General features: G+C 41.6%; 1 pseudogene; it reads right to left on the reverse strand.

Annotated features, from left to right (window-relative positions):
• Nucleotides 1–3,462: 3,462 nt before the first annotated feature.
• Nucleotides 3,463–9,663, reverse strand: LOC143286629 (uncharacterized; annotated as a pseudogene).
• Nucleotides 9,664–10,169: the final 506 nt, after the last annotated feature.

Consider the following 10,169-nt stretch of genomic DNA (forward strand, 5'->3'; position numbering starts at 1 on the left):
ACCTCCACCCTCAACATCCGACCCCTTCCCCCCCACGCACAGCCCCCACCCACCCCTCCATCCCCAAACCTCAGGGTCACGGTGCCCCTGTACTCTTCCGTTCGGCAATTCCTTTCACTCCCACCGAGAGAGAATCTCCCCATCCCCAGGAGGAAGGTGGCAGAATGGTTAAGACGCTCAGCTGCCAATACAGAGAGTCCGTGAGGGTGTGGGTTCGAATCCCGCTCTCGCCCTTTCTCCTAAGTTTGACTGGAAAATCAAACTGAGCGTCTAGTCTTTCGGATGAGACGATAAACCGAGGTCCCGTGTGCAGCACGCACTTGGCGCACTGAAAAAGAACCCATGGCAACGAGAGTGTTGTCCTCTGGCGAAATTACGTAAAATGAAATCCACTTTCATAGGTACACAAATATGTAAGCATGCACTCAAGGCCTGACTAAGCGCGTTGGGTTATGCTGCTGGTCAGGCATCTGCTCAACAGATGTGGTGTAGCGTGTATGGATTTGTCCGAACGCAGTGACGCCTCCTTGAGAAAGTGAAACTGAAACTAACTCCAACCCCCCTCCACTACACTGCCTCCCTCTCCCAGCTGACCCCCCTGTGGATGTACTTGTCCCCAAGTTATCTTTCCTTGGGGGATATTGAAAATGGCTATGGTCTGCGTGTGCGTCGGCAGCGCTGCCTCCTGTGAGGTAAAAAAAAAATGGAACTGTGAAACAATGGAGCGGTGCCCTAGTACTAAAGCACACGATTTAGAACTCGGATTTGAGTTTAATACAGACCAGAATATATACTCATCACTAGACCTTGATTAGTGGTCCAGGTGCTAGTGATTTTAACGAGACGATAAATCTAAGTCTCTGTGCGGCTTAAGTTTTAAGTTTCAGTTTCTCAAGGAGGCGACACTGCGTTCAGATAAATCCGTTTTCATTGCACATTAGCTAATCAGATGCCTAAATGCAACATACCCCGACGTACTCGTCAGGCCTGGAATGCATGCATACATATTAACTGTGTACACAACTAATTTCCACACAGCTACATATGATAAACAATGGTAAATTACAAACGGCATCCAGACTTACCAAATGATACAGCGACACGAAGTCTTGAAATCGGACTAATCACAGTCACATCAACAGAAAGTACAGCAAAGCCTTGCATTGGAAGGAATTATGTTTAACATCCTATTAGATTTACTCGTATAATGTCCTGGTTATCATGATTATTGCCCTGATTAGAATATTAATTTTCACATTTAAATGCTAACACTAAGACAAATAAAGAAATGAAAAGGTAGGAGATAAGGGGGGACATGTATAGTGGGTTTGGGTAAACGGGAAAAACGCAGGGTGCAGTCAAAGACGAACATTTGAAACAAATACAAGTAGATTTAAAGAACTGTCAATGAACTTCACAAAAGAGAAAACAGTCGTTCAACAGGATACATAACTGATACTAAACATAAACAGTTTAAAAAAAATATCAACATTCCTGCAGATAACAAACTTACTTTCATGTCAGTGAGGTCAATAAACTCGTAGTACAAAACGCCATGCTAAACTCTTACATCTCTAAAACAAATGCACTTGATAGTTAAATAATAATGAGTCACAGAATGTTAATGAGTTAATGAACCACAGAAGAGCCTGAAAAATACAAAAATAAAAACAGGTCTACGAACCCTTGCATTCAGAGTCCTACAAGTAGGTGGTTAACAAGGTCAGTAAAACCAAGAATCCATTTTCCTTAACGATCCCATTCTTCGTTCTCACCACGATACATTGTCTCCATTTAATGGGACCACATTTGGACAGGATCAGGTGCTTTATCAAGTAAGAAGAAGAAAAACACCTTGCATAATTTGCGAAACAATCGTTAGAGTGACCCCGCTTTAGAGAACCACCACCTGCCAATTTCACACATAAAAGGCTCAGAGTAAAGCCGGGACAAGAAGCGCTTACAGGCTTGGAGACGACAAAAGGAAATCTACGCTCGTAAATCTAAATAGAAAATGGCGTTCTACATTTTGTCTTGCTCTTTCTCCTCTCTGTTTGTCTCTGTATCTCTCTCACTTTCTCTCTCTCTCTCTGTAAACACACGTGCACGAAGGGTTGTGAGTTAAGAAGGGAGAAAGGAATGCGAATGTGCGTGTCTGTTTGTATGTGAATTTGTTAGAAGAAATGGAGGAGAGTCAGATTGATGGGGAATCCAGATTTGAAGGAAAACCTTGCATTTTTGCTGTTTGTGATATGATTCTGTTTTCGGCCATGATAACAGATATATATATAATACATATTCTGGGTGGGCAGAAACGTGTGTGTAACAAGATCAGGGTAACAAGACTGTCGACTTATTTTTGGCCTATTTCCTTTTTCTTTCTTTCTGTCTTTCTTTGTCATCATCTTCTTCTTCTTAATATATGTTTCTGCATGTATGTGTGCCAGTGTTGTGTGTGTGTGTGTGTGCGTGTGTTGTGTGTGAGCACCTTCTTCCATTTGCTTCTGTTCCCCACCCCCTCACCACCGCTCCCCACACACTTTGCCTGAAACAAAGACAATTGTCGAGTTGAGCTGTGAAAGAAATACTGTGTTCCAATGGAAACAAGATGGAACCTCAGATGAAGACGTGGTTCGAACTTGGTTTTTAACGCAGTTGGACACGTGAATGAATGTTCGACATGATTATCACGAACATTTCGACTCACGAATTGGCAAGCTGGATTTGTTTGTTTGTCGTTGTTGTCATTTCCTTAGGGAACTGGGCACGTGAATCAATATTTTTCACAATTATCACGAGCATTTCAACACCCTGTGAGATGTGAACTTCTTCACGATCACCTTTCATTCTTTTGACTGACGAGGAGCTTGGCACTTTTCTTTTTACTCTGTTGTGTTATCATTGGGCTTCCAGCTGTCCAGTTTTAGCTTCTGTTTTTAACCAAGTAAGTTGCTCGTTTGTATTCTGTTTCAAGTGTCTGTGTGTGGGAGGGGGGGGGGTGAATGCCTGCAGTTTAAGCGACATATGACCATGACGGTCTATTCAATAAGTAGTCTGGACAAGGAAACTTTCTTGAAATAGACTGACAATGTTTTCGCAGTGTACCTTACCCTTCCTGTTTTTATCACGAATACTAAGTCAGGATCAGGATCAGGATCAATACGTCGCAGGGGCCAATATGGCCATCGTCGCAACGGAACTTGGAGAGCGCATGCACAACAAAAAAAAGCTACTACTACTGCTACTGTTACTGATGGGAAACAGTAGCTGGCAGGGGTCTTTTGATGGCCGCCTTCAATGCTGCGGTCGTCCCTACGCTCACAACTCCTTCCTCCAACTGATTCCATTCCGCTATTGTTTTCACAAAGAATGAGTTCTTTAGCTTGTCTGTCCTGCAGAATGGAATGACATAGCCCTTACTGTTGTTGAAAGTTCTTTCTACAATATTGTCTATATCATGGTCTATAAGATGTAGGCTTGGATCTTCTGCTGGTCTTGCTTGCAGGTGTCAAGAACTTTCCTGGTGGTAAGGCTGGTATCTGATGTCAACAATCCTGAACATTGTCGTAAGTGAATGATTCGGAGCTTTTCTCTTTTTTTCGGGAAAGATTGCCATCCCTCCCTCCATCCACCACTTCTGAGGCTCCACTTGAATAAAGAATGAGACAACTTTTGTTGTGAACATAGGAAGACTGCCACAAGAGCATGGTTCATTATTTCTATTCATTCCATTTACCTTACATGTAAATAGTATATCAGTATATGACATGCTGTACAAATTCTTTTATTCTATGTTCATGTATCAATTTGGGTTTTTTTATATACCTATGGTAGGCCTGAACAGTGCTTCGGGTCAGTGCATAGGTCAAGTATCTCCCTCCATCCCCCTTTTTAGCAGATGTAGTGTGGTAAATATGGAACAGTATGCACGCTTTGGCGCCTTATGAAAAGTCAGTGTTTTAATGGTTAAGTTTTCGACTTTAAATGTTTTGTATGGATAGACAAGGGTGGGGAGGATAAAGGATTTATATTTGACAAAAAGAGTGCATCGTATCATATCCGTTTGTCATGGTTTTTTTTTCCTTTTGTTGATTTCTGTCCAATTTATTTTAGAAAACAAACTTCACTTTCGAAAGTAAAACTGAAACTGTCTTATCTTTTGCATTGCCTACTTTGGACATTGTCAATTATTAGCTGAGCAGTTTTTTTCTCCTTCCCTCCATCTCTCCCCCGTTGTTCTGTACACCCTCCCTCTTCCTCTTGTTCGCTATCACTTTATTTTCCCAGGTGAATGTCAGCCCGTTATCATAAATATCACAATACTTTGATCCGTGTGAAATCATTAGAATTTGACTATGAATATAATTCATCTATGAAGCAAAGCTAGGCTAAACGTCACAGCATGTCGTTCATGCACCTGTTGGTGTGAATGTTTTGGAGAGGCAAAATGAAATTCGTTGGTGGGGAGAAAATGGCGCCACTCAATGCCCCCCCCCCCCCCCCCCCTCCCTCGGTGGCAAAAAGTATTTGATTCTGGAGTGTTGGCCTAGAGGTAACGCGTCCACCTAGGAAGCGAGAGAATCTGAACACACTGGTTCGAATCACAGCAGCAGTCGCCAGTATTTTCTCCCACTCCACTAGACCTTGAGAGGTGGTCTGGACGCTAGTCATTCGGACGAGATGATAAACCGAGGTCCCGTGTGCAGCATGCATTTAGCGGACGTAAACGAACCCACGGCAACAAAAGGGTTGTCCCTGGAAAAATTCTGTAGACTGGAAAACAAATAAAATCGCAGGCAGAAACAAATACAAACAATTGGTGGCGCTGTCAATATAGCGTAAACGTAACACACGTCCTTGTTTTCAGAACAAGCTTGAACCACGTCCCTTTCCAATCCTGACTCGGAAAGTTACGACGCCTGGAAGAAAATGGCTGATATGAATCCAATACTGAAGATGTGCCTCAAAATCTGCCTGGCTATGATCTTGGTCATGATCAATGCATTATTCTGCACTGTGATTTCCATGATTTTATATCACCTCATTGCTTTTATATTTGGATGGGATGTGGGCAATCTACTGGAAGTGAGACAAGTTGAAGATGCAGACCCCGCACCTTGAGTGAGTGCCCTCAACTGACCTAACGTCATGTCTGGAGACCGTGACGGGTGGCCCGAAGTGGTTGACTGTGTGGTCGTGGTAGTTTAAGGGGGGCGTGGCGCATCTTTTGACGCGCATGTTGTTAGTTTTTCGGTTTGTTTTTTTTAGCTCCTTTTTCTTTCTTTTTTCAACAACAAAAAATCCTTTAAGCGGAAATGAAGAATAAAGATGGAGAACTTGCTAAAGCAGTTGTGGCTTACCTTCTGTGATGGCGTTTGTGACAGTCTTACTTACTTACACACACACACACACACACACACACACAAGCTTGCACAACATAAAAACATGCACCCACCCACACACGCGAACGCAATGAATATAAGTTTGCGAATGCGCAAGTATACATACACCAGGTCGACAATGAATAAACAAAGCAAGCACGGCAATAATACAAAAGCTCAACGAGGGAAAATATATGCCTGTTTTTAAGCTTTATAATCATAATACTCATATTCCCTGTATTACAAAATAGGCAGGTGTCTGACAGATGTTAAACATATTTGTTTACTGTGCTTTGTTTAGTATTTCAGGTTGAGTTCAAACTACACAGTCCAACAGTTGTTTTTCTCTTCCTGATTTTCTCCATCTCATTTTCCTTAGTTTTTCAATGCCATGTTTTTTACTTGTGTGGACAGGCTGGTGACCTTTCACGTCAATTTTCCAGAGTTCTTTCTCACTCCCCCCCCCCCCACCAACCCCCCACCCCCAATTCAAATTCCTATGCCAATAACCCCTGCCTCACCTCCCTCCGTCTCTTCTCTCTCTGTCTCTCTCTCTGTCCTCCTGGAAACGGGGGGTGTGAAATGAAAGGACGAACAGATCTCACCTTCAAACCCGTTTCCCCTCGCGTTGATTACTCACCAACTCAGAACCCTTCACTGGTGCAGTCAGACATATGGCTGCCACATCCCATTTTTGTTTGGTTGGGGTTTTTTCTCGGGGGGTGTGAGGGAGATCGCGGGAAGGGTGGGCGGACAAAGTAGAACCGTGCACTTGTGAAGCCAGACACACGGGTGTAACACTTTTTTTTTCCTTTCTTTTTTCTTTTTTTTAAGTCCCAAACTGGAGTTATGTTCTCGAAGATGAGCCTTGTTCCTATCCCAATCCGATGACGAAATCCGTTATTTTTATCTCTTTTTTTTCAGTTCGTATCATTGCACTCTTTTATCGTTTATTATAAAGTAAAAGTCAAAAGCGCACAGCAAGGTTTTGATTTTTTTTTTTTTTTTTTTCAGCAAGGGATTGAAAAGTTGAGACTCCTCCACAGAGGCTCCACGACATCTGCTTAAAAGTCCTCTTTCTTCTTCGTTCGTGGGCTGCAACTCCCAAGTTCACTCGTATGTTCATGAGTGGGCTTTTACGTGTATGACCGTTTTTATCCCGCCAAGTTGGCAGCCATATTCCGTTTTCGGGAGTAAAACGATGTCAGTTGCCTGACCTATGCATGCGCCCAACGCGCTGTGTGTGTGTGTGTGTGTCTGTCTGTCAGTGTGTGTGTCTGTGTGTGTCTGTGTGTGTGTGCATGACTGAAACAGAATCACACCTTTTTTACGCCCTTGTGCGCTTGTTATTTTCCTACGAACAATGACGGCATAGTGTTATATAATATAGACATCACTAAAATACAAACGGCATCCAGACTCGCCAAACGATACAGTGACCATACATCTTGAACTCAAACTAAACCCGATCGCATCAACAGAAAGTACAGTTAATCCTTGCATTGGAAGGAATTCTGTTTACCATCCCATTACGTTTACTCGTGATTATTGACCTAATTATAGAAACAATTTTCACATTTCAGTGTTGTCACTCAGAAAAAAAGAATCAATGAAAAGGTTAGAATACAATAGAATATGTCTTTATTACCAAGTGTACCGGGGTCACAAGGAATATTGGGGGGGGGGAGAGGCGTGTGGGGGGGGATAGTACATAACAAGATACGAACATAAATCGAAAATCATACATAAACAGATACAGTAGGATAAGATAAAGTGCATATCAATATAAAAACTAGTGCATACTCACGCATGCATGCACTGCACACACACACACACACACACACACACACACACACACACACACGTTTGAACAGAAGCTGCATATTACATGTGGGTGGGGCTGATGACTAGATATTCAGGTAGATAGTTGTTCAAGAGACTGGGGAACATGTTTAGTGGGTTGGGGGAAACGGGATAAATGGAGGGTACAATCATAGATAAACATTTGAAATAAATGGAAGTACAATTTAAGAAAATCATTTAACGAACTTCAAAAAAGGAAGCCAGTTCTTCAATAGTAATCATAACTGATAATAAACGTAAAAAGTCAAAACTATCAACATTCCCAGTGCTTGTAGAGAACACACTTTCATGTTAGTAAGTTTTCAATAGCTCGAGATACAAAACGACATACTAAACTACAGCATCACTACAACAAACGCATTTGGTAGCTGAAGAATATTTGGTCAGTAATGAACTGTAAAAGAGTCTGAAAAATAGAAATTAAAACAGGTCTGCGAATTCCGAGTTGCTCAAGTAGGTGGTTAACAAGATTAATAAACCAAGAATCCATTTTCCTTTAACAATCTCCATTCTTCAATCTCACCACGACACACTGTCTCTGCTTAATGGGACCACGTTTAGACGGGATCAGATGCTTAATTCAGGAAGAAGAAAAAAACACCTCGCATCATTTGCGGAACGATCGTTGAGTGATCCCGCTTTAGAGTACCACCACCTGCCAATTTTGCACATAAAAAGCTCTGAGTTAAGCCGGGGCAAGAAGCGCCCAATAGCTTGGAGGTGCCGAAAGGAAATGATTATAATCGTAAAGCTAACGTCCGTGAGGTTAGACTGGTTTTTCGCTCTCTCTCTCTCCCTCTCTCTCACGCTCGTGGTGCGTGCGTGGTTGTTAATTTTGGGAGTGAGAGTGGGGTGCGAATATGAGTGTAAGTATGGATGTGAATATGTGAGAACAGACAGAGGAAAAATACAGTATGTATATATATATATGTGTGTGTGTGTGTGTGTGTGTGTGTCTGTCTGTCTGTGTGTGTGTGTGTGTGTGTGTGTGTGGAGGAGGAGGAGGATGGAATTATTGTCAGACGGACCTCTTTTTGGCCAATTTCCTCTTCTTCTTCTTTCTGTCTTGTCTTCGTTTTCTTCTTCTTCATTTTGTAACCTATTTTCCTATAATCTTCATCGCGACTTAACCACATTCTACATTTGAAGGGTACATCTTCCTTGTTTGTATATGAGATGATTATTCTTGATTTCCATTCACAGAAGAAAAAAAACTGAGAATGAGGTATTCAGTCAGTTCTTGTTGTTCAAACAAACCAACCATTTCTGATAAAACAAATATAACACCAAAAGTATGTGCAAGTGCAGAAACTGTTTTTGCTTCTCGATACGATCATCTCGAGCATTTCAACACCCAGGAATAAGTGAAGACTGCAGGGTCTCTTTTGCAAAATTCATGTGTAATGAGCTTCATTATAATCCAAAATATACAGATAATCCAACCTCTACTTTCCCAGTAACGTCTGACAAATGCTTCAACATCAATACACAAAATTCTTGGTAACTTGAATTGTTGTTGGGGGGCATCTACAAATATATATATATATATACATATATATACATATATATATATATATATATATATATATATATACATATATACATACAGCCATTATTGAGTCTCCTGGCTCACACTAAAGAGTACGAGGACTGCGTTCCACAATTTGTCTGACACTGGTTGACCCACTACATGCCTCTGAGATGAAGGAAGTCAGTCCTCCAGGTGTTACACCAACAAGAACCTTGACAGTGTTGGAGTGTTTGCAACTAGAGAAGTTGGCTTTCTGTGATCTGAGATTTGATGGCTGTTTCACTCCAATCTCAGTAGCATCCACAATCACTCTAGTGGTGGGGAACTTCAGTTTGAAGTCTGCACGACAGTGGTGGTGCACAAGTTTGGCTTCTGGCCACCAGTTTACTTCACCCACTGACAAGCACAATAATTCATCCATGTGACAAAAACATTTTGTACAGTGGTCACAGACACACCCAGCATCCTCGCCAGCTCAAAATAGGGGTAAGGCCGTCTCAGCTTCACTAACATCAACAAGAACTGATTTTCAACTGATAAAGTGATATATATACATCTTTCTGTACATGCATACTGTAAATGATTGCCATTTTTACCAAGAGACCAAAAATCATGGGAAAACACAACATAATTTTCCAGCCCTGTACAAAAATTCACCAGTTTGTCAGGGTGTTTGATGGCATTCACACACAAATATGGCTCTTTTATATTTATGTCAGTTTGAGTGTTAGAACCGTTAAAGGCTTCACAGATAGTCGTATCAGCACTCTGGTCACATCTGCTTTCTCCAACCACAGTCTGTGTCACTTCATCCACCACAACAGTTATGAGAACCTCCTCTGCAGCAACATGGATATCTGAATCGAAATATACCTTGTTTTTTGTCATCTTCCCTGGCCTTTACAGCTTGCTCGGCTGCCCATTGATTAGCAGCTTTCACTGTTTCACTTCCTTGTCATTGCTGCTGTCTGTTTTCTCGTTTCATTTGCGCCGGAGTTTTCTGCACTGTCCATGCAAAACCACTGGGTGCTGATGTTCTTTTCAGATATCTGCGTTCTCGGCGCGTGCCTGTTGATCACACAAATAAATTAACAAATGAGCAAGTAAGGAATTTTGTTCATGAGCGACTTTTAACTACTGTGATAATATTAAGTCAAACATGACCTTGCTGATGAGTAAAACCAATTGTCTTGCTAATGAGTTAAATTTAGAGTATTAATAAACTAGCACTACTTAACTGTAACATTACTTAGCATCTGCTACTGTCGTCCATAGTATCGGCCCTTGGCAAGCCAAGCAAGCTTTCTCTTCCAAAATATAGCATAACAGAAATTAAGTATGGTTCTGGTTGTGAACATCATGGGTTATATGACTGGTTCACTACAAATCAATGG

The sequence above is a fragment of the Babylonia areolata genome, chromosome 10 (assembly GCF_041734735.1).
Source record: "Babylonia areolata isolate BAREFJ2019XMU chromosome 10, ASM4173473v1, whole genome shotgun sequence".
NCBI lineage: Eukaryota > Metazoa > Mollusca > Gastropoda > Neogastropoda > Buccinidae > Babylonia > Babylonia areolata.